This window comes from Dysidea avara, chromosome 9 (assembly GCF_963678975.1).
Source record: "Dysidea avara chromosome 9, odDysAvar1.4, whole genome shotgun sequence".
Lineage (NCBI taxonomy): Eukaryota > Metazoa > Porifera > Demospongiae > Dictyoceratida > Dysideidae > Dysidea > Dysidea avara.
In genome coordinates, this window is record NC_089280.1 from 35,831,304 (window position 1) to 35,842,509 (window position 11,206).

Consider the following 11,206-nt stretch of genomic DNA (forward strand, 5'->3'; position numbering starts at 1 on the left):
CGCCTTTTCGAGCGGCGTAATCGACACCTCACATTCCTGCCGGGTGCTGTCACAACTGGCCTATTGGAAGTGTACCAGACCCTATTTCGAGCAGGCGCTTATAATCTCTAATCGATAAGCGCCGTGGGAAGAAATAGTGGTCTGGCTGCGCGAGACTATTTGATGGTTGGGCATAACATCAACTTAACTACACGCACAAGAAACATGCTCACTTTCATGCGAGACATTATCAAAGAAAAATATGAAAAGTGTATGCATACAAGGCCTGGCTACCTATGCTATAGTGTAAATAAATGCTGCTTGCTTGCATGCATGCAACATTTACTAGCTATGCTATTCTATTAAACTTGTAGGGCAGGCATCCACCGACGATCGTCGTAGTCAAGCATCACGTGATATCAAACTGCTGAACCTACAAGAAAAACATTTCATCACATATTTACTACAATCAACTATAACAACTTTGACATTAAATCTTGCGTCGTCAACTATCAACGCATTTTTTGTGACCACACCTTTTCTTTGGAACTCAATTCCTTTTGAAATTTTATCTCAAAGGACTGCTGGCAGTTTTAAGACTAGGTTAAAACATTATCTTTTTTTGTAATTAGGTTTATTGATTTTGTAGTTCATGTTCCTTTTGTATTTGTTTGTGTGTAATTGTACATGTGAATCTATGTTCTGTGTTGGGGATCACCTTGTACAGGCAGTATTGCCTTTTGTGTTACCCATCTTTGGAAAAATTGATAATAATAATAACTGGCAGTATAGCTTACAGACCAACCACTATGTAATGCTTTTCAAGTAAACGCCACATGGCCCCGAATGAAGGCCAGGGGCGCTATAATGAGTCTCGTCACAAATATCAGCATGTCAAGAAAGCTTCGTCCCAGACTTATAGTCTAGTAGCCTACAGTTTGCATGAATTTGGTGTAAACCACTACTCGGTTAGACAAATTGTGCACGTGACACTTTATAATGACTTGACCTTTTCTCCATTTCCATATGCCATTATTGCTATCTAGAAGAGTACGTTTACCCGTTTTCTTTCATCAGCAGTAAGTTAGGCTATACGGTACTTTCCTTATCAAAAAAATATGCTTGACAAGTCCACTGAAACGAAATCTTTTGCTGCCAGCACCATCCACACTGAATCCTACTGACGATTATCACTCACTGTGACTTAGAGATACAGTACCTTGTACAGTACCACGACTATAGTGTATAGTGTACCACGCTTCGACTCCGGGCTATTTTAAATTTCGAATTTAAATCGCGCCAAAGAACGTGGCACGTGCGTCTACATGAAGTGTAATTATTGGGGTTTTCCAAGGGATTTTCCGCGTAATGGATCACGTGATACACCATTTATCTCAATCCTTAGCTTCTTCGAATCATGGCTCAACAAATGAGGTACACTTTTACGCTTTACAGTATTAAAAAGGGTTGTTTTGTGTGCTGCTGTGAATCCTCGCGTGAATTTTAAACTGGCTACTTGTGATGGTTGGGCAAAAGTTTGTGATGGTTGGGCAAGAAACTGTGATGGTTGGGCAAATGCCCGCCCATGCCCACCCTTGGCTACGCCACTGCATGGCTTACAATTCAGCCTTAAGTGATCAACATTAGGGCTTGGAAAATGTTAGGTACAACATAGTGTACTGCCATTAGGCCATGCAGGTAAACTTGATACTTGTTTCTCAACCATGGTATGGGCCCATGGATTCTATGTGGGAGGGAGGTCATATGTACACTCGGCTGCAGGTTCGAGGCTACCTAGGTCCAGTCATGAATTTTTTCTCCTTCCTGCAACTTTTCAAACACATCTTATGTATCTAATGTCTTTGAGCAGGCTGTAGGACCAGGTGTCCTACAGACCTTCAGCACTAATTGTGTTGTGAAGCTTTAATAAAAAAATTAACACCTATCGATGCTAACCCCATACTGCCCATGCAGGCAGCTAGGGTGGCGATCAAGTGGGGATTTAACAAAGCAAATGTTACCTGCTGGAATACTGCTGCTACCTGTAAACCCATTGTCATTAGATACAAAATAGAAAATTTATTGCAGTGGCCTACACCTGACACTGCTGGCAGGATATTTTATTGGTAGCTAAATCCCGAATCTCACCTACCAAGCCTGTACTGGGAGTTACGGATGATAGGTACGGTGTTCATTGTTGAACAAAATACTCACAAACCACTGCAAAAGCAGGTTATCCACTATGCAGAAATTAGCGGATCAAAATACGTGTGCATGTGATTAATAAAATTTGAGGCAGGAGGATGTAAGTAATGCAGTTAGGAATGAGAAACAATTAATCTCAGGCCTTAGAGTGTACATTGATTTTGGGGTCATGCAACTTACAGCTAAATGTGCTGTGCTGCCATGCTTTATTAGACTTGTGATTGAAGCTCTTGAAATGACTAAGGTTTACAAACTAAGTGTATATAGCAGTCTTGTAGTTAGAGAATGAGAAAGTCAACTAGGGTAGCAACCCACCCAGCTAAACTGGAGAACAAATACCAACTGTTCATGTCTTTGAAGGTCCAAGTAGGACTTCGGGTGCTCACACCTTCATCTGTGAGACATGCATGGTACGGCCTCCTGCAGATGACTAGTCCTGCCCCAGGAAGATCTGCTGGCGCTGACTCGAAGCACCTGAGTGGCACACGGGTGTCCCAGTGCTGGTTCACTGGGTGGGTGTGACTGCTAGTGGCAGCTAAAGGTTTTGCTTTGTGTGTGTGTGTATTGTGTACCTGTTAGTCTCGCATAACCAGACCAGTGTTTTAATGTAAAGGCTCCCAAGCTGAAAAGGGTTTGCTACAGACATGGGTCTCAGTACACGAGTAAACTAGCTAATACTTCAGTACAAATTTGAAAGTACTGGCTTTATCTCAAATTTCCCAATGTATTCGTAAGTTTTTTGCTAAGTACATAAAGTACTTATAAGTATTTTAAGCACTTTTAAAGTATTGTGTACTTTGTATGCATGTGTATACTAAGTAAGATTGGAAAACACTAGAAGAATTCATGAAGTTATATATTATACTTCTACAGCAAATGACATGTGAGTTATGGGTGCTAATTTACAGTGTGATAGGTTGTCGTCATAATTTCCATGTTAAAACAGCTCGCTTCAGCACATGGAGGAGTACAGGAAAAGTACTATATCTTATTTGTCAGTTCATGGTGAATAGATTAGTAGCTTGTTTCGGTCATGATTCATTAAGCACCTGTAACTAATTTGCCATATTGTTGCTGTACAAATTATCAACTGTTCCAACTGTGTAGTGCTATAACTCAAAGACCACTCATCTTACAATGCTGAAACTTTGACACCCACTCCTTTGTTACAAAAATGGAATTCGAGAAATGTGCAAAGCTTTTGCTCAGTCAGTTGCATTCAGCATGAAATGACAAATCCATACATGTGCTTGTTGCCATTTTGAGTGGTGTAATCAACACTTTCACATTTCCTGCTGGGTGTTGTCACAATTTGCCTATTGGAAGTGTACCAGACCCTTTTAGCACGGGCACTTATAATCTCTAATTGATATGCCTTTGCACTGAAATAGTGGTGTGGCAGCAGGAGACTTTGTATGTGTGTCTCAGTAATAATCCATGCCAATAGCATCGCAAAAGAATGGTGCAATCTATGTACATGTCACACTTCTAGTGGTTTTTTTTCGGCCACTATTGTGGTCAAATTAGTCTAGTGTGATTATATTCCTGCTGCAATTTTAATATCACTGCAAATGTATAAAGTGCTCCCAGTCATTTTCAGCTAAAAGATGATTTAGGAAATTAGGACAATACTGAGCATGACAGTTCAATTTATAAAGCGTCACTGCGTCATGCATCAAGTTTCATACCACAAGTTGCTGCAGAGATTTATAGATGTATTCCACACATCATGGAATTTTTCATTTATTGACCAGTGAAATAAAGAATATGCTGGTGTGAATGCCAATCTAATGCAATAAATTATCTGTATTATCTATGCAACAGGTAAGGTTTATAACTAACGATTGGTTAGTAGGCACGTTTCAAAGTCAGTTTACAAACTACATATATAAAATTAATGTGTTTTGCTTCATGCATACTTACAAAATTCTTACTGATAAATGAGCTTGGCTCTAACCATGCAAAAACATCACACATCCCTAATAAGTGGGCGTAGCTCACAAAAGAAGTTGGCTTGCTGTTAGACTATAGACTACAACTCTTACAATAACAGTGCATTTATATAATCACATGGATTTTAATACCAATCAATTAGTGGGTGTGGCTCCATATGTATAAGCCTGCAGGCAGTAACTGTCGCAAAGACAGAGCTGCCACTCCTACTTAAATATTATCAATACTAGAAAAACGATATAATATATTTATACAATTTTTGAAGTCCAGCTTCGTTAAATACATAATATCAGTCTTATCATAATTCTCAGCAGCAACCTACGTACATTGATTCATGCATACCTGCAGACTGCAATACACCTACAGCTACTGATAATTGCATGACTACATATGCCTATAGAACACCACTGCAACTCCAGCATACATAGTATTGCAATTATATATTGCTACTGTATTTGCAAAATTAAGGTGTACCATGCTACTATTAAAGTGCAATGATGATATCAGTAGTCATACTAGCTCCTACTTTTCATAACTACACGTGATACATGCATGTCTACAAGTGTATAAATATGTGAATGTGGCTACAGTGGAACCTCTTTTAATGGATCCTCCCTGTAAAGGACACTGTACATTTAACCTCCTTATAAAGGACAGTTACTGAAGTCCCTATAGACCTTTACCAATACAATTTACCTCTGAAAGAGGACAACCTCCTTATAACAGTAAAATTTCACCAAAATTGGTTGGTCCCAAAGTGTCCATTAAATAGAGGTTCCACTGTATACTGTTTGTAACTGCTTTACTAGAGTATTTCAATATATAGGTACTTGTGTTTTAGTGGAAGTACAGCTGTGTGGTTGAGGAAACATTGAACATGAGTTAAACACATGCATGTACGTAATGTCGACAATGACTGGTTGTTCAGTATGTTTTACTCTAAATTAAAATTGATTGTTGTTAATTGACATTACAAACCCACTGCGATAATTCTCAATCCTCTCACTATTCTTTAACATAATTATACATAACTAGCATTGGTACCTGCCCTACATGCAGGACCATCTCCACATTAAACATTTTAATGCCAGGAAGAGGGACCAAGCATTAAACACCAGCACTGCTCATGTAGCTATGTAGAGCACATGGTGATGTCACATTTTTTAAACAGCATGAGATTTCCTTGTCATTAATGATGCAAAACACTAAAGTTTATTGTTTGTGGTTTTGACAGGAATGTAGTTTAATTATTCAATGCATCTTTCCTACCAGTGACTTCAACGTGCTGTATAGAACAAACGAAACCTTTGCTGCTTTACATGACAACTATTGCAACAATAATTAATATATTGGGAACCAAGCATAAATATTAGTGTCCTATATTTGCTGTGTAGCATGCATGTCGATAGTGCTTTAAAGTACATGATCCTTATGCAGTACATAATAATTTATAGTGAAATAATGAGCATGCAAGGCTAATTAGTTAAACTGCATGCGAGCCAAGGCAATTGTATACAGTATATACCCTACATTACATACAGGTTGTGTACACATGGTACAGTTTCAGTTTCTACATTATGATGTTTACCTTACCAACTGTCACAAAGAGAAATGAACTTAGGCATAATTTAAAACCAACACAATTTGCAGTTATAGTTACTGCATGGGCAAAGGTTCAGAACTTGTCCTATGCTATGTACTTTCAGTTCTGATGTTGTCATATACCTCTTGCCATACAAAAACTCAGTTTTGAAACACCTGCAGTGTAATTGACCATTAAGGTAATGTATGAATCATTAGAGTGAAAGCATGTAAGCAGGATAGTGAAACAGTTGTGCCAGGTCAGATGCAGTTCCTCAGTGTAAACTATAGATCTGCATGGTTCCAGTATTGATCATTTTTCATATGCACAGTAGTATTTGTTCAATCATGCAAGCTGCCTATTTACTACAGCAGTAATGAGGTAAATCTGAACAAACAGTTTTGCATGTCAGTGCACACCTATGTGCTTAAAACAAAGATGTAGATATTCTGGATACTGGTGAAAGAAGCTTTTACCTACTCTAATACAACACACTGGACCAACACACAGATGGACAAATATGTTGGCAATTTGCCTGCCCTATCCCAAAAGTGCTATAAGAGTCCCTATGATGTGAGGCAGTTAAGTGCCAGTGTTGAAAAACTGAGTATAAGAGTTTGTAGATGAAGATTTGCATGGAACAGATAGAACAAAAAGGTGCATCAAAAAGGTCCCTAAAGTGAAAAAAAACGTTATGTGAACCCTGGCTGGTTATAATAAGTTGGGGTTAAGGGAGGTGCACAAATCGCCACAGTTGTTTATCTGTGGTTTTGACAGGAATGTAGCTCAACTTTTCAGTGATCCTTCCCTACACAGTGCCTTCATCGCCCTATAAAGAGCGAACAAAAGCATGTATTGATTTGCTACAACAACACTCGAGTTGCCAGATGATGGGCGTTTAATTTCGCTAAAGTCCCGCCTCGATACGTGCTTTGCATGCCAAGATATGATGAGCTAAAAGTCGTGTTTTAAAAAGGTGTTCACAAAAAGGTACTGAGTAGAAAGAAAAAAAATCTGTCAACACGTGGATTTGAACCCACGACCTCTTACACGCTAGTCAGGCGTTCTACCACTTGAACAGTATGTGCTGTGGTTTTCAAAGGAATGTTGCTCAAGTTTTCTCTACACCTTGGCCTTCTACGCGCTGTAGAGACCGAACGGAAGCACGCGTGAACTCGTGATAACAATCTTAGAGTAGGCGGATGATGAGCGCTTCATTATCAGCACAGACTATGTCGATTCGCGCCAAGTCTGGTGAGTAAGCAGCGTGACCGTCAGACAGACAGACAGCTTTTCAGCTTTATATAGAAGATTTGTATGAGCAGAATAATTACAATAGTTGTTTTGTTTGTTCTTACTAATTGCAGTGTCTGGTCAGACTGATGATCACTCCGAATACAGCAGCAAATGGCCAGTACATCATTCAAACATCATGAAGAAAGAGTTTTCATTCTAAAGATATGACAAAAATGTATTTATAGTGTATTTAACCATAAAATTACTTCAAACCAACAACAGTTACAGGTTTAAAATTAACTGATGCGTTGCCAGTACTAGTGCAGGTGTGCGTAATAAACATGAAAAGGGTCTAAGTAACTTAGGTACCTCCAAAAATCCACCAAAAAAACTTCACACCACAGGGGTCTAATTAATTTAGTAACCAGATGGCCTTGTGTCATGGCGCCTGAGCGAAGCAAAGGTGCTACTACAGGGCCTGATCATGAGGTACACAGTAAGTACTGTTAAGTTGGTCTCATAAAAAAAAAACTACTGTGTTGACCAGTAATGGTCATGCAGCCTTCCAAAATGAAGAGACAAACAATAGTAATGATGTTACTGGTACACATTTGCTTTGCTTGGAATGATTGTGGCACAGCCATGTAAATACTGGAGAACACATTAATACTTACGTAGCTGGTGAGCAGGCAATGTGTTTAAAGTTCTGCACATCCAGTCCCATCCTAAATTATCCTTATAGTTCATTCCTCTACCTCTGCTTATTTTTTCATCACACGGACTCAGTGATGTCTAGTATCAACAGAATGCACAATAACAAACACTTGATTGCTTTCAATACCAACAATCAGGCTCTTATGGAATGAACAAAACAACCTATAATATTATCAGCATTGTCATTAGGCTAACACCAAGAAGTGATGATTGGCTTATTGTGAATGAGGCATTCAGTTGTTGGACAAACAGACTAACTGATACAATGCCTCATAAGCAGTAAACTGCCTCATAAGCAGTAAACTATAGTAAGGCAATGGACCAGGGGAAAGACTGCCTGTCTGATTTACCTTTACATTATATGGGACACAGGCCTTTTGTATCTTCTAAACCAATGCTGGCACTAGTAATCTGTTAGTCTGTGATTGTACCAGGAGCTTTATAATTACTGCTAGGTGCCTTTGTGTTTATAAACCCCTTGTACTAAGTGTTTACATAAAAAGGTAGTCAGATTTTGGAGCTACGCATTCCCACATTGGTACATAATAACATAATATACTATAAGGGTTGACTCTTCTGAAGCTCTTTAATAAACTCTAATAAGTGACTGAATTTTGGAAATCACCCATATGGGCGTGCATGAAATAATTAGAATTTTCATGTTTGATGGGTTGCTAATAAGAGGACACAGTTTTGAAAATATTTCAAGTATTTTATTATAATTTAAGGTATTGAGAATGACTTAAAACTGTCAAGAATTAGATTTGTACTATACAGTTTGTGATTTGATCATTAAATATTTTAGGTGTCAAATGTGCCCATATGGGTGGTTTTCCAAAATTTGGTCACATTAAGCAGATGTATCTGTTTAGTTGCATAACCCCAAAATCAATGCACACGCACATGCAAGCTTGGTAATTGTTTCTCATTCCCACCTGCATTACTATTCATCCTCTCGCCTCAAATTCTATTAACGTGTGCACACATTTTGACCCGGAAAAGTTTGGCCTTACAGCACAGAAAAAAATATTTCCAGATAACTTTAAATAAGAAGGCTAATTTCTGCATAGTGGATAACCTGCTTTTGCAGTGGTTTGTGAGTATTTTGTTCAGCACACCTATCATTCATAACCCCCAGTACAGGCTTGGTAGGTGAGATTTGGGGGTTAGCTACCAACAAAATATCCTGCCAAGTGTGCATGTGGGCCACTGCAATAAATTTTCCATTTTGTATCTAATGACAATTGGTTTACAGGTAGCGGCAGTATTCCTGCAGATAACATTTGCTTTGTTAAATCCCCACTTGATCACCACCCTAGCTGCCTGTATGGGCAGTACAGGGTTAGCATCGATAGGTGTACATATATAAAATGACCTCCCTCCCACATAGAATCCATGCCATGGTTGAGAAACAAGTATCAAGTTTACCTGCATGGCCTAATGGCAGTACACTATGTTGTACCTAACAATTTCCAAGCCCTAATGTTGGTCACTTAAGGCTGAATTGTAAGCCATGTTCTGTTCATAATTATACTATTCCCAGGGGTAGACAAGAAACATAAAAAACATAGTACTTGGTAATACAAGTGTACACATTGTACCTCAAACAATGGCAGTCAACTCAGCTTATTAGACAGTTTACTGCTTCTGTTCATGCCTCTCTCTTCCATGATGTCACGACCCTGAAATCGCTATACGTAATTATTTTTATGAGGCGCTTATGGACTCAACTTTGGTGAACAAAACGATAGCCATTAGCCTCTTGACACACCCCCTCGTACTGTATTTTCCGTACACACGCGCGGCGGTGATTTAACTCTAACATGCAGACACATACGGAACTTAAATATGGCTAAGTCCACTACAGTGGGATTCAACTTAATAAAGAAGCTCGTAAAGAAGGTACTTGTGAAGAGATGGTACAACATTTACATGATGTTTATGGACACGTGGTGATCAGATCTATAATTTATAGTCAACCTGTCTAATAAGGACCATTTTTGGATTTGCTAGAAAGGGTTGATGCTTTGGTGCTATGTATTAAAGAAGTATAACTTAACTGCAGCACATAGATGGCCTTTCAATACAGGTGGTCACTAATACAGGTTGCAATGCACCTAGACACCCTCATTCTGTAAGACAAACTTGGCATGGCTTTGTTGTGAGTGGTTATTGGAGGTGTACACTCCAATACAGCAATGATAGCCTGCAAATTCCACCGCATACCACAACATAATTCATTATATCTCTTGAGCCCATTGTGGTCCCACCACAAAAATTTTATCAAACATAGATTATGACCCAATCATTATTCACAAAAGAATTTGAAAAATTTCAAGCAGCATTTTTCAAAATATAAAGGATTAAAGTTTTCAATGAAGTAGTTTTGAACCATAATTAAGTGGATATCCCATAATTTAGGGATCACTGGAAAGGTCAATCAACAGTCTTCCATCAGTGAAAATTGTATTTACACAGTACAAAGTTGCAGTCAATTTTATAACTAGAGATGGACCAAATTTTCATGAAATATTCAAAATATTTGTGGTCATAAATCAGAAACTATGGAATGTATGGAACTAAAAATTTGCATGAGTGATAAGCACCACAGGTACTACAAACACACCAAGTTTCGTCAAAATCCGAGAGGTGACCCTAAATTCCTTGTTGATTTGACATGGAATGACCCGAAAGTAATTCAGCCACCTCTATCTTGTCACACTGTACAGAGATTTATCATTACAGAGCACCTTAATTTGCTACTTTTTTGTAGTGAAACCTCATTAATTGGGCCACCTCTGGGACCCAAACTTTAGCCTGAATAATAAGGTGGTCTTAGTAATGAGGTCATGAGGTACACCTTAGCTATGTTTGGGACCTACTTGACATGGTCACTATAATGAGGTGGTCTTATTAATGAGGTCATGAAGTATACCTTAGCTATGTTCAGGGCCGCCCAGAGAAATTAAGGGGCCCAGGGCAAAGAGTTAAAGTGGGGCCCTTGACCCAAGTTGTAAGGTGAAGACCAAAAAAAAAAAAAAAAAAGGTCACAACCTGCTGGCAATGACAATAACTACCCATCACCAACCATATCTCCTTATCTATAACCTTGCTACACTGCTCCTCTGAAGAATACTGTGACTGCTCTATTAGAGTATTTAGATCTGACTGCTCTATTAGACTGTTAAACAGGTATTCAGGGGGCCCTTTCAGGCTGGGGCCCGGGGCAAAATGCCCCAGTTGCCCCCCCCCTGTGGGCGGCCCTGGCTATGTTTGGGACCTACTTGACATGGTCACTATAATGAGGTGGTCTTATTAATGAGGTCATGAATAATCGGTCAAGAAATAGTAATAACACTGCAAGGTTTTTGATATGAAATGCAGTAATAATGTGCAGTATATTTGGCACGCTCATGCATTGCGCATTTTAATTAAAATTCAGTCTTGAAAATCCTATTATGCTGGCATAATTGGTGCAAGCCTATTGGGACTAGTCTCGCGTGGAAATCAATCAGGTGTTTGCCATGGGTCACAAGA

At 38.9% G+C, this 11,206-nt stretch overlaps 2 long non-coding RNA genes across 3 annotated transcripts in view; one reads left to right on the plus strand and one right to left on the minus strand.

The window, feature by feature from the left end:
• The window catches only part of LOC136265957 (uncharacterized), a 65,297-nt gene extending 64,525 nt beyond the window's left edge, over nucleotides 1-772 (plus strand). Inside the window, exon 14 of the long non-coding RNA XR_010705837.1 lies at nucleotides 354-772. This is a non-coding gene — a long non-coding RNA (uncharacterized lncRNA). The remainder of the gene's footprint in view (nucleotides 1-353) is intronic.
• Nucleotides 213-9,415, minus strand: LOC136265961 (uncharacterized). 2 transcript variants are annotated; one of them, XR_010705849.1, is made up of 4 exons: nucleotides 9,271-9,415; nucleotides 7,630-7,747; nucleotides 7,078-7,171; nucleotides 213-412 (listed from the first exon to the last, which is right to left on the minus strand). It is a non-coding gene; the product is annotated as an uncharacterized lncRNA (long non-coding RNA). The 2 variants fall into 2 exon arrangements; XR_010705848.1 differs by lacking the exon at nucleotides 213-412 and having other exon boundaries at nucleotides 7,010-7,171.
• Between the last annotated feature and the right edge of the window lie 1,791 nt (nucleotides 9,416-11,206).